Source organism: Schistocerca cancellata, chromosome 5 (assembly GCF_023864275.1).
Source record: "Schistocerca cancellata isolate TAMUIC-IGC-003103 chromosome 5, iqSchCanc2.1, whole genome shotgun sequence".
NCBI classification, from domain to species: Eukaryota; Metazoa; Arthropoda; class Insecta; order Orthoptera; family Acrididae; genus Schistocerca; species Schistocerca cancellata.
In genome coordinates, this window is record NC_064630.1 from 92,192,867 (window position 1) to 92,205,724 (window position 12,858).

General features: G+C 42.5%; 1 protein-coding gene and 1 non-coding gene across 2 annotated transcripts in view; one reads left to right on the plus strand and one right to left on the minus strand.

The window, feature by feature from the left end:
• Window positions 1–12,858, plus strand: part of LOC126188380 (Down syndrome cell adhesion molecule-like protein Dscam2) — a 445,363-nt gene that overhangs the window by 237,780 nt on the left and 194,725 nt on the right. The gene's annotated exons all lie outside the window — the stretch shown is intronic.
• Window positions 965–1,039, minus strand: Trnat-ugu (transfer RNA threonine (anticodon UGU)). The gene has a single exon. It is a non-coding gene; the product is annotated as a tRNA-Thr (tRNA).

Below are 12,858 nucleotides of genomic sequence, written 5' to 3' on the forward strand. Positions count from 1 at the left end.
CAAATAAATTCATAAAACTTTATCAGCATCACCAGGATGGATTCAGGATTCACACTCATAGCAGTGGAAGTTCAAAAACACGAAAAAATAATATTTTTTAAATGTGATATTTCATGATTTTTTTTTTCACTTACTGTTGGCTGAAATTGTTGCTATAGGTACACTTTTCTTCATAAGTAAGAAAGATTCTTCGATGAATTTTGCACAGCTTACAAACCATACTTATAGGTGTATGAAACTCTAGAATTTATTTAATCTATGGAAAATGAATGAGCTGTTACGTTTTAAGCTTCGTGTTTAGAGAAAACTCGAATTTTATAGTTAATTATCTCAATTTTTACCACTGTTTTAACAGATTTGGGAAATTCTAGAGTTTCATACAACTGTAAGTATGGTTTGTATGCTGTGCAAAATTCATCGAAGAATCTCTCTTACTTATGAAGAAAAGTGTACCTACAGCAACAAATGGAGCCAATACCAAGTGAAAAAAATGATGAAATTTCACATGTAAAAAAAATTTGTTTTGTTATGTTTTTGAACTTCCTCTGCTATGAGTGCGAATCCTGAATCCTTCCTGGTCATGCTAACAAAGCTTTATGAATTTATTTGTAAAAATATAGACAGTGTAAATTAAAATGTCCTGTGGTGCTTCTCCTGCTCCAAGTCGGCCCTTTTCACGTCCTAATCCCGTTAAATGAAAGTGGCTTATTCTTGTTGATTTTAGTGAGTTGGATACTAAGTTGATAACCACTACTTCAACTGACAAGGGGACCCTCCATACTGTAAACATGGATTTTGATGCGCTTTAAATACGTTAACTATGTATGACGGTAGTATCTGTTCCCGAAAGAACAGTTACCGTGGATGACCATGCAGCTTTGCTAGAAATGAAATGATAATTAAATGGACACCCTAGCTGCAAACAGGCGTTGATGTACTTCATTGGGGACATGTTGAAAATGTGTGCCCCGACCGGGACTCGAACCCGGAATCTCCTGCTTACATGGCAGACGCTCTATCCATCTGAGCCACCGCGGGCACAGAGGATAGTGCGTCTGCAGGGACTTATCCCTTGCACGCTCCCCGTGACATTTTCAGCATGTCCCCAATGAAGTACATCAACGCCTGTTTGCATCTAGGGTGTCCATTTAATTATCATTTCAACTTTAAATATGTTGTGTCCATTTAATTATCATTTCAACTTGAAATATGTTGTAGAGGCACTTACCGTGAGTACCTGGCTATCCGGTTTTTTAGCGACGGGCCTTGGTTTTTGAGAAAATCGATTTTGAAGTTCATTGCGCGGTTTGTATACGCGTGACATTACACAAATTCCGATTAAGTCAACGTAGCGTAGCGGTAAAGGTTCACGTCTACCGCGCTGGAGGTACCGTGTTCGAATTCTGCTCCCATATGTATGCAAGAACCATCCGGAAAATTTGGTCCTAACGTTCAAAAGCGAGTAGACGAACTAACGGGAAAATACATAAATGTAGTCGTGTCCTGCACGAAATCCGGGAAATTCACGAAACTGGTGTACGAAGAATTTTGGCGTTCTGTAATTCTTCCGTATGTGGGATAGAAATTTTTTTGTACATTACAGATTCATGGGGAATGAAAGGAAAGCGAGCCCCAGCACCCTAAAAGTGGTCCCTTTGTTTATTTTCATCGACAGGTGAAAATCTGCACGAAAATTGTTCAGAATGCTCCCGACTTGATGAAAGACGGTAGAGAGATCGCTTCTAGGGATTACTCGATAAAATTACATTCGCTGATCCTACATCAATTCAGCGCACCTAATTTTGAAAGCATGATTAGATGCACATGGTTCACATCGAAATTAGCGGTTGAAAGTGAAATCTTTTTGAATGCAAAAGAATTGTGTTTCCCGGTATCGCGCTCATGAAGAAACCGTGCGCCTGCAAGACGGTTGCTTTCATAATATGCGCGTGGTGCTGTGAAAATTTGTGCTTCGGTTGTATCTATGATAAGTATCACCCACAATATTGTTCTGGCACATCAACCATTGTGGACGATGAAAGATAAGATTTTGTATTATTGTACAACAGAAAAAATTAATAACTGAATATATCTTTATAATTTCTCACGCCTTACACTGTGCTGATATTCTTTGAAATAAAATTGAAGAATTCGGTCGATTTTGGAAAAAAAAGTACACGAGGAGGATTTGAACACGGCACCTACAGCGTGGTAGATGTGAACCTTTACAGCTGTGCTACGCTGCCTTGCTCGAAATACAACTAATGATACGCGTATACAAACCGCGCAATGAACTTCAAAATCGATTTTCTCAAAAACCAAAGTCCGTCGCTAAGAAACCGGATAGCCAGATAGTCCGGGTAAGTGCCTCTACAACATATTTGAAGCGCATCAAAATCCGTGATTTACAGTATAGAGGGTACCCTTGTGAGTTACAGAACGCTTTCCGATAGACAGTAGGTTGCCGAAGTAGACTATTGCTCATTAAAACTGGAAAGATAGCAATTAACAACTTCTTACTTGTAGCGCGTGTACAGTAGTAGGAAGTACACATGAGTAAGTTTGTAGGTGATGTGGGGGAAGGCGGTGGGGAGGGGTGGAGCGGGAGGGCGGATGGAGACAGGGTGCGAAATTTACTATATTGAACTGCCAACTCTGTCAGCAATAACGAACGTAACAGGGCTGGGCATAGGGTCGTTCTGAGTCTGATTCACAAATAAGGCAATTTTAGGCGATCAAACAATTTGTCAGACTTCAGATGTTTGTCAAATTATGTGGCAATGTGCGCCTTGAGAAAATTTGTAGGTGGACAATTTAACGTACAGGTTTGAACGTTTAAGCATGAGTTTGTCATACGTTAGGCAGTTGCTTGCCTTAGTGCTATCTACGAGATGTAACAACTGGAGCAGATTTCGAATTTAGCGTCTTGCATTGCTCCTCGTACATCACCCACTAGTGTCAATTTTTTTTTTCCTTTATTGTAATTTTCATCACCTCATACAGGCGGGCTGTCAGCAGCATAGTACGCTGCTCTTCAGCCTTAAGTAGAACAATAACAAGACAGATAGGTGATACAGACAAGACAGTAAAAACGGCGGGCAAAAAAAGGAGATACAAAAAACAATAAACATGAAGCCGTTCACGCTGATCGCGAAAAAACAGTAAACACTTGGTGGCACGGCGCACAGACCACGGACGACGGCGACGGCACACGTGAACAGTTGATGCGTGACGGGGACAGAACACTAAACACAAATCGAGGCACACACACGACACACAGATGGCGATGATCTCCGGCGCGCGAAAGTCCACTGAGCGTGTACGAGTCTGGGGACCTGCCAAGAGTGGAGGAGGGTGAGGAGGAGGAGGAGGGGAATGGGAGAGGGGAGAGAGGAGATGCCATGGGCGGAGGAGAGAGGGGGAGGGAGGAAGGGGGAGGGGAAGCCCGGGGGAACAGGGGAGGAGGAAGGGGGGAGAGGAAAGAGAAGGGAAGGGAAGGGAGAGAGGGAGGGTGCCTAAAGGAAAGGACACAGGAGGTGGGGGGGAAGGTCAAAGTTGATAGGAGGGGTAGATGGAGGGGAGGAGGACATCATCAGGGAGGGGGAGCTGGCGGAAGCCACCTTGGGAGAGGGTAAGGAGGCTGGAGAGATGGAGACCGGGTGGGACGTGGGAATACAGGCGCGGCAGTGGGCGGGGGTGGGAGAGGAGCAGGGAGACGAGCGGGTGAGGAGGATCGAGTTTGCGGGAGGTGTACAGGATACGTATCCTTTCAAGGAAAAGGAGGAGGTGGGGGAAGGGGATGAGATCGTACAGGATCCGCGTGGGGGAGGGGAGATGGATGCGATAGGCGAGGCGGAGAGCATGACGTTCAAGGATTTGGAGGGATTTATAAAAGGTAGGGGGGGCGGAGATCCAAGCCGGATGGGCGTAACAAAGGATAGGGCGGATGAGGGACTTACAGGTGTGGAGGATGGTGGAGGGGTCCAGACCCCACGTACGGCCGGAGAGGAGCTTGAGGAGACAGAGTCGGGAGCGTGCCTTGGCTTGGATTGTCCGGAGGTGGGGAGTCCAGGAGAGTTGACGGACGAGGGTGACGCCAAGGTACTTAAGGGTGGGAGTGAGGGTGATAGGACGGCCATAGATGGTGAGATAGAAATCAAGGAGGCGAAAGGAAGGGGTGGTTTGGCCCACAATGATCGCCTGGATTTTGGAGGGATTGACCTTGAGCAACCACTGGTTGCACCAAGCAGTGAAACGGTCAAGATGGGATTGGAGAAGGTGTTGGGAGCGCTGTAGGGTGGGGGCAAGGCAAGGAAGGCGGTGTCATCGGCAAACTGGAGAAGGTGGACGGGGGCTGACGGCGGCGGCATGTCCGCCGTGTACAAAAGGCACAGAAGGGGGGAGAGGACGGAGCCTTGGGGCACACCGGCAGAGGGGAAAAAGGTGTAGGAATCTGTGTTATGGACGGTGACATAGGAAGGACGGCGGGAGAGAAAGGAGCCGATCAGACGGACGTAGTTAATGGGAAGGGTGAACTAGTGTCAAAATGCTTTGGGGCATGATATCCACAGCGTTACAGCTGCTCGAAACTGAGATGAAATCAAACAAACTTGGTTGCTGCGATTCTCGTTTGCTTGACAAACACGTGCAAAACAAACTGTGAATTTGACAAAAAAATTCGACGGTTTACAGGGCCCTATGCTCGTACGTCATTACAAGTTGATTCAACTCTGTGTCAGAGTTCATCGACTGTAGTGTCTGGTGAGTGGTGGCGCGCCAGTCTCTCGGCAGTGCCTGTCTCGATGTTTTCAGTGAGTCAGGGATGTGCAGAACGTGTTGGTTAGTACAACAGTCAAACACCCTCAGTATCGAAATAGGCCAGGACAGTACGCGCAACGACATTGCCGACGACGGATCGTTAAACCATAATTTTTCTGCCTTCCTACTATACATTGCTGTCAGCCGAACGTCCCGAATCATTTTTAGTGTTAAGCAAGGTTTATCAAATGGTTCAAATGGCTCTGAGCACTATGGGACTCAACATCTTAGGTCATAAGTCCCCTAGAACTTAGAACTACTTAAACCTAACTAACCTAAGGACATCACACACACCCATGCCCGAGGCAGGATTCGAACCTGCGACCGTAGCAGTCCCGCGGTTCCGGACTGCAGCGCCAGAACCGCTAGACCACCGCGGCCGGCCAAGGTTTATCAACGAACACATTTTTATTTTTCCAATACGAATCTTTTGACTTGGAATAGATTGCAGAGTTCATTATACGGCTGGTTTCAACTGATTTGTATGTTTTAATAAGTGCACCAACGTGGTATAGGTTTGGCAATAACAATCTACCACATTAAAAGAATGGATCCAGGCAGACTTACAAAACAAATATTCGATTTTATTAACAACAGGAGTAAAGCGAAAACTGACACGACGGAATTAGCGATATCAAAGCTGATCTGAAATCTGCAGGAATGACTCCAGAAGATGCCCAAAACGGCGAAATCTTCAGTCCAAAATTCACAAATGGCAAGTTTACTAAGAAGTAAACTGAAGAAGAAGACTGGGAGAACATGGTCTGAAGAGAGAATGGAAGCCCACAGGAAGACAATGAAAGAAACATGGGCACTAATTAAGGCAAATTCCCACCTGTAAATACTTTTCATAGTCCTAAAGGGCTTATTAGTAATTAATAATCAAAATTTTAAAAATTATCTACTGGTGACAACTTATTTTCAACATTCTTGTGTGATTTGTCATAATCAGACTCCTGGAAGTTAATTCGTGCTTGTTTTCTATTTCCCACCAATACATATTCATTTACTATTGCGTAAGACCTGAATATCTAAAATCATCAAAACACGATTCAGGCTACAGTGTACAAATATCAATAGCATTACCGTCATAATTACACATAGCTAATTCACCAGTAAGAGTTTTCCATTATATTTCATATATATTCATTTGGGATACGTTCGTATTCACTCTGCAGTTTACAGAAATACATCGGAAAGTGAAAACTAACACTGTGCAGGCTTAGAGTAACAATATTTCTAGAGCAGCATAGGCTACAGTGCTTGTAATCAACATCAATCAGAGATTGTTGCGTCATTCTACTACAGCGTCGTTCGTTTAAGCTAAGATCGGAACCTTCACATTACACGTTCCTGCCCCTTTTTTGCCTACTTCTTTATTTGCAGCTGCAATGGTTAATTACAGTTGCTGCCTTGGTTCAAATGGCTCTAACCACTATGGGACTTAACATCTAGGCGCTTCAGTCTGGAACCGCGCCACCGCTACGGTCGCAGTTTCGAATCCTGCCTCGGGCATGGATGTGTTTGATGTCCTTAGGTTTAAGTAGTTCTAAGTTCTGATGATCTCAGAAGTTAGGTCCCATAGTGCTCAGAGCCACTTTTTTGACTTAACATCTGAGGTCATCAGTCCCCTAGACTTAGGACTACTTAAACCTAACTAACCTAAGGACATCACAAACATCCATGCCCGAGGCAGGATTCGAACCTGCGACCGTAGCAGCAGCGCGGTTCCGGACTGAAGCGCCGAGAACCGCTCCGCCACAGCGACCGGCAGTTGCTGCCTTGGATGCAAGAGAAATTAGTGAACAATTCTGAACCGTTCCACCGCACCGGAGTCAGGTGGGATAGAACGCAAAAATCCGCCTTGAATATCTGAACGTTCACTCCTAAGATATTTCTAGTTTGTGAGAATAGCAAAGTGGGCTACATGCCATAGTGGATCCAGTACCTGTATACCTACAAAACTAGTCATACCTTGTTTTTCTCTGGAGCTTTGTGGAGCTTTGACGCTTGTATATTGTCATCTTTCATGCAGAGGAGGATATATTTGTAGGCCATCACTAATTTTCACATTCCCAGCTCATCTCCTGCTGGTTATAGTTACTATGCGTTTGATCTTCTAATGCGAGCTAACAAATGCGTTACTGTAATGAGTGTGTCTACGAAAGGCACTGACTTTAATTTCGATACATGCCGTACGCATTTCTGCTCTGTAAATTCATTTTTAAAAAAGAAAGAGGGAGTAGTAGACGAAGATAAGATGTTAGATATGATACCGCGAGAAGAATTTAACAGGGCACCCAAAGCTCTCAGTCGAAACCTGACAGCCGGCCGTTGTGGCCGAGCGGTTCTAGACGCTTCAGTCCGGAACCGCGCTGCTGCTACGATCACAGGTTCGAAGCCTACCTCGGGCAAGGATGTGCTTGACGTCTTTAGGCTAGTTAGGTTTAAGTAGTTCTAAGTCTAGGGGACTGATGACCTCAGATGTTTAGTCCCATAACGCTCAGAGCCATTTGAACCATTTTCGAAACCTGAAGCATACGACATTTATATAAGAATTATTAAGATCCGTTGGAGGACCATCTAATAAGAAAACTATTCCATCTGGCGTGTAGAATATATAAGATAGGCATAATACCCTCTGGTTTCAAGAGGAATATAATACGGCTAATTCCAATTCCAAAGAAGGTAGTTGCTGACAGGTGTGAAAATGACAGAACTATGAGTTTAGTAAGTCATTATGTCAAAACACTGTCACTAACTGTGTACAGAAGTTTGGAAAAACTAGAAGTCGAGCTCGGGGAAGGTTAGATTTCGGAGAAATTTAGGAACACGTGAGGTAACGCTGACTCTACGACTTTATTTATTTATTTAGCGTATGGCATCTACAGAGTAAAATTGCACACAAACTATTAATTAATATAATAAACGAATTACAAATATATTATTAAATGATTGATTGCAAACAACAATATGCAATCAATCATTTAATACTCTACGACTTATCTTACAAGATAAGACTATAGAAAGGCAAAGCTGCTTATAGAGCTTTTTTTTTTTAATTTAGAGAAAGCTTTTGACTAATTTGACTGGAATACATTCTTTCAGATGTTATTCATTCTGTACATGTAGCATTCAGTAAAGGAAATCAGATATAAATTTGGAAAAGGAATTAAAGTTCAGGTAGAAGATTCAAAGCTTTGACGTTAGCTGATAACGTTGTAATTCTCTCAGAGACGGCAAAGGACTTACAAGAGTAGTTGAATGGAATGGGAAGAGTCTCAAGAAGTTAAAGGATTCACATCAACAAAAGTAGCACGGGTATAATAGATTGTGATCTAATTAAAACAGGCGATGCCGAGGGAATTATGTTGGGAAACGAGAGACTAATATTAACAAATGAATTTTGTTATCTGGGCAGCAAAATGACTAATGATCACCGAGCGAAGTGGCGCAGCGGTTAGCCACACTGGACTTGCATTCGGGAGGACGATGGTTGAAACCCGCGTCCGGCCGTTCTGATTTTTTTTCCGTGATTTCCCCAAATCGCTTCAGGCAAATGCCGGGATGGTTCCTTCGAAAGGGCACAGCTAACTTCCTTCCCCATCCTTCGCTAATCTGCTGGGACCGATGACCTCGCTGTTTGGTCCCCTATCCCGGATCAACCAACCAACCAACTAGTAAAAACGCACACTGTCAAAAAACAATTCTGAAAAAGAGAAGTTTATTATCATCGAATATAAACTTAAAAGTTAGGAACTCTTTTCAAGAGGTAATTGTCTGTACTGTAGCCTTGTACGAAGTGAAACGTGGATGATAAATCGTTCATACGACAAGGGCATAGAAACTTTTCAGAAATGATGGTACAGGAGAATGCTGAAGATTAGATGGGTAGATCAAATAACGAGTGAGGGGTTAATGAATCGAAGTGGGGAGAAAATAAATTTATGGTATAGTTTGGCTGACAGAAAGGGTCAGTTGGTAGCACACATCCTGTGGCATGAAGGAGTCGTGAATTTGCTAATGTAGGGAAGCGTCGTGGGTAAGAACTGTAGAGTGTAACCACGGCTTGAATGCAATAAGTGGGTCCAAATGAACATAAACAACAGTAATTATGCAGAGATGAAGAGAGTTGTTCATGTTACCTTGTACATTTGATGCTCTGCAGCTTGGAGAAATTGCAAAAATCTCATATTAATAATCGTGGACTTGCACTTGCACAGGATAGACTAGCTTCGAGAGCTGCATTAAACAAGTCTCCTGGCTTAACTCAGCTACAACAAATTCACTGTATACTACCACTGTCTAATTTTATTCACACATTCGTCTGTGGATATACTGGTGTCGAAGTGGATAATGTTGTTTCAGTTGTAGCTACTTTTGAAATTCACAAGACATTCCAATCACGCTTGCCAGGCAACTCGGTTTTGGTGGGATTGTTCGAATTTCCCTACTAAAATTCCGACTCCTGATTAAATCTTATCGAGACACGTAAAATTCCGCTTACACCAAAACGGACAATATTTCATATAATATTGTCTGTACACTATCTGAGTGTCTAAAGTAAGAGGCAGTCTAGTAAAACTCTTAGCCTTACTTCCTCTTTTTCACGCCGACAGCGCTGCTCTACAAAGACAAGCGAAACAATGTTACTTTTATTTCGAAATATGGCGCAAGTAAAGTCACTCAACCAGTTTATCTATAAGAATCAGCGCCGGTTGACGCCCCTAAGCGACATATGCGGCTACTTGGGGCGCCAAGCTAAGAGGGTGTCGGAGACGCCTCTAGTGCAAAATTTGTATGGAGGGTGTCTCATTATTAGTAGCGAGAACAACCGATTTCCATGCTCATTCAATTTATGTTTATTTTTAAAGATCTTACCAAGACTCAAGGAACAGTTAACGTATGAGGGAGGGCGGGAAAAACGAGGGGAGTAGAGGACAAATGATATGTCGCTTGGGTGAAAAATATTCTCGAACCAGTCCTGATATGAATGCAGAAGTCCGCAAAACGAAAAAGAAATTCGTAAATGCTATTCGTAACGCCGAACAGAGATATGGAACATAGAAATTAATATGCAGATGAACCACAACTTCACCGACAAACTTTCATAGGTGTTAGTGTGAACCAAAACAAGACAAATACGTCTAGTAAACACGACCTCTAAAATGCGTGCCTTAAGAGCTATGAACACTTGTTCAGTAGAAGAGATGTGTTCATCAGCAGTGATGATCAACAAGTTATCGTTGCTGTTAAGATATGCATTTTAAAATCCATGTTTACTACATATATTTTCCTTGTTTTGGTCCACACTACCACCTCTGAAAGTTTGTCGGTGGAGTTCTGGTTGATGATGTATACACGAAAACTGAAATCTGAGAAAGTACATTCTCGTTGCTGTCGTCGTACTAGAAGAAGATCCCCATCACTCAGCCATAATTGTATTCTACAGAGGTTCGTAAGACTTCTAAACTTTTTTTAAACTTCACCACTTTGTTTCTGTGTTCATAGTCAACAACTTGCCAGCAGTCCGTTTTTGATTATGATCTTTGTAAACATTACTTTTCACATGCCGTAACTCTGGTCGTAGATGAATCGTACTTATGAAGTTCATAGTTTTCTCACTGCTCACGTGAACCGCAACAAAATGTTAACATAAACGTTTGCTTTTTATTTCAAACTACCTTAATTAATTATTTCAGCCCTTCCATCAAAGAGTTGCAAACGTCTGCCGCCAAGGGGCATTGTTACGAGACGTGCGTTTTGAAGAGGTACATCAAACTTATGTGTGAATCACCTGTTTCCATAAACCAAGGGTTATCCCCCAGGTTGTAAACTGGTATACAGTCTTTAAAATTGGTACTGATCTTACCTACCTCTTGGACAACCCGCTTTCGCGATATATTCAAAACTGTGATCCAACATCTGCTTTTATTTTACCAGTGCGGTGAGCACTACTGACGTGTGCAGTAAACACAAATTCAGTTTCGTGAGTTTTTATTCTGTCCGTCACAAACCGATGATTGATAGAGGCTCACATCATTCTTATTCTTTTTATTAATGTTAACTACTGCTGTGTTTTCAGCATATGTGAGATCTTGAAGATGACCTAAGGCCGAAACTGCAATAGTGCGTTTTTTAATAAAGGTAATTACCGGAGTACCCAAAGGAAGTGTGATAGGAACGTTACTATGTATATAAATGATCTAGTAGATAGCGTCGAAAGCTCTTTAAGACTGTTGACACATGATGCGATTGTCTGTAACAAAATAGTAACGCCAGAAGACAGTATCAATTTGCAGACTAACCTACAGATGATTGATGAATGTTGCACTCTCTGGCAGTTGATCCTGAACTTAAATGATTGTAACATATCGTACATACACAGGGAAACAAACCCACTCCTCTACAACTGCAATATTGATGACAAACTGCTGAAAACTGACTTCAAGTGGAATGACAACATAAAACAAATCGTTGGAAAAGCAGACGCCAGACTGAGATGCACAGGAAGAATCTTAAGGAAACGTAACTCGTTCGCGGAAGAAGTAGCTTACAAGGCGCTCCTTCGAGCAATTCTTGAGTATTGTTCATCAGTCTGGGATCCTTACCAGGCTGAACTGATAGAAGAGGCAGAGAAGATGCTACAAGGAAGCGTTGTGCATCAGAGACAGCTTTACTTCCGAAATTTCTAGAGAGTACTTTCCGAGAAAATGCTGACAATATATTACTTCCTCCCACATACATTTCGCGAAATGATCTCGACGAGAAAATTCGAGACATTAGAGTTAAGCTTATTGATATTCCTTATTCCCACACGCCATTCGATTGGTTGGTTGGCTGATTCGGGGGAGGGGACCAAACAATGAGGTCATCGGTGTCATCGGATTACGGAAGGATGGGGAAGGAAGGCGGCCGTGCCCTTTCGCAGGAACCATCCGGGAATTTGCCTGAAGCGAGTTAGGAAAATCACAGAAAACCTAAATCAGAATGGCCGAACGTGGGTTTGAACCGTCATCCTTTCGAATGCGAGTCCAGTGTATTCAGTGTACTAACCACTGCGCCACCTCGCTTTCTCACTCCTTTCGCGAGTGGAACATCGGAAGAGGCGATCAGAAGTACCCTCCGTTATACACCGTCAGGTGGCTTACGAAGTACTGATGTACATGTAGGTGTAGAATAAATACCACAGTCGATGGCGGAAATTAAGTCATTTAAAAATTTCTAGAAGAGGTAAAAATCCTGCACCATTTCACTAGGTAAAGTTTCGGAAGCATTTCGCTTACTTAAAACAGAGTGATTTCTTTTTTCCTCGCTAACCGTTCTGCTTGTGGAGTACAAAAGAGGGAAAGTCACCACACTCACTTCTCGTAGCTTGCTTTTCTCCATGTCGTGACAATACTACGGCCTATGTAAGTATTTCTGGCCCGGAATGTATTGTAAACATTGCAAGGGAACAGTGCCAATAACTATTACCGAACATGTGACTGAAATTCATGTACCGGCAATATGCAGTTTCTAAGTACCTTGCAAACGTCGTCCAATGAAATGCCAATGCTGAAAAAGAAACACAGTAAGTTGAAATCGGAATATTAGTTTAATTATGAAAGGTGTAAGGTTTTCTCATGATTTAACAAGGGCAAAGATTATAATGCTCTCCAGACTCAACTGCGGTAGGAATTAAGTAAACTCAACCTACTCGTGTTTAACTCAACAACATCACCAATTTTTGTGTCGACAACGCCTCTGTAAATTGAGGGTAGAGTAGAAGTGTATACTTCTGATTACGCAAAGACAATTAATTCTAACTTTATTGTTGCACCATGGAACTGAATAATACTAAAAAGTATGCAGTGCTCTTAGAATTGATGTGCAAACCTTCATTATTCAAATATACATTGAATTTTATCGATCTACTAAAAAGGTGGCTCAAGAAAAATAGACTTCTTGCTTGACTGGACGTTAAATGACAAGAGGTTTTAAGCCACGTAAGAACTCAGTGGCTATATCTCGCACGTCATGGAGCGAATAATGTAAAAT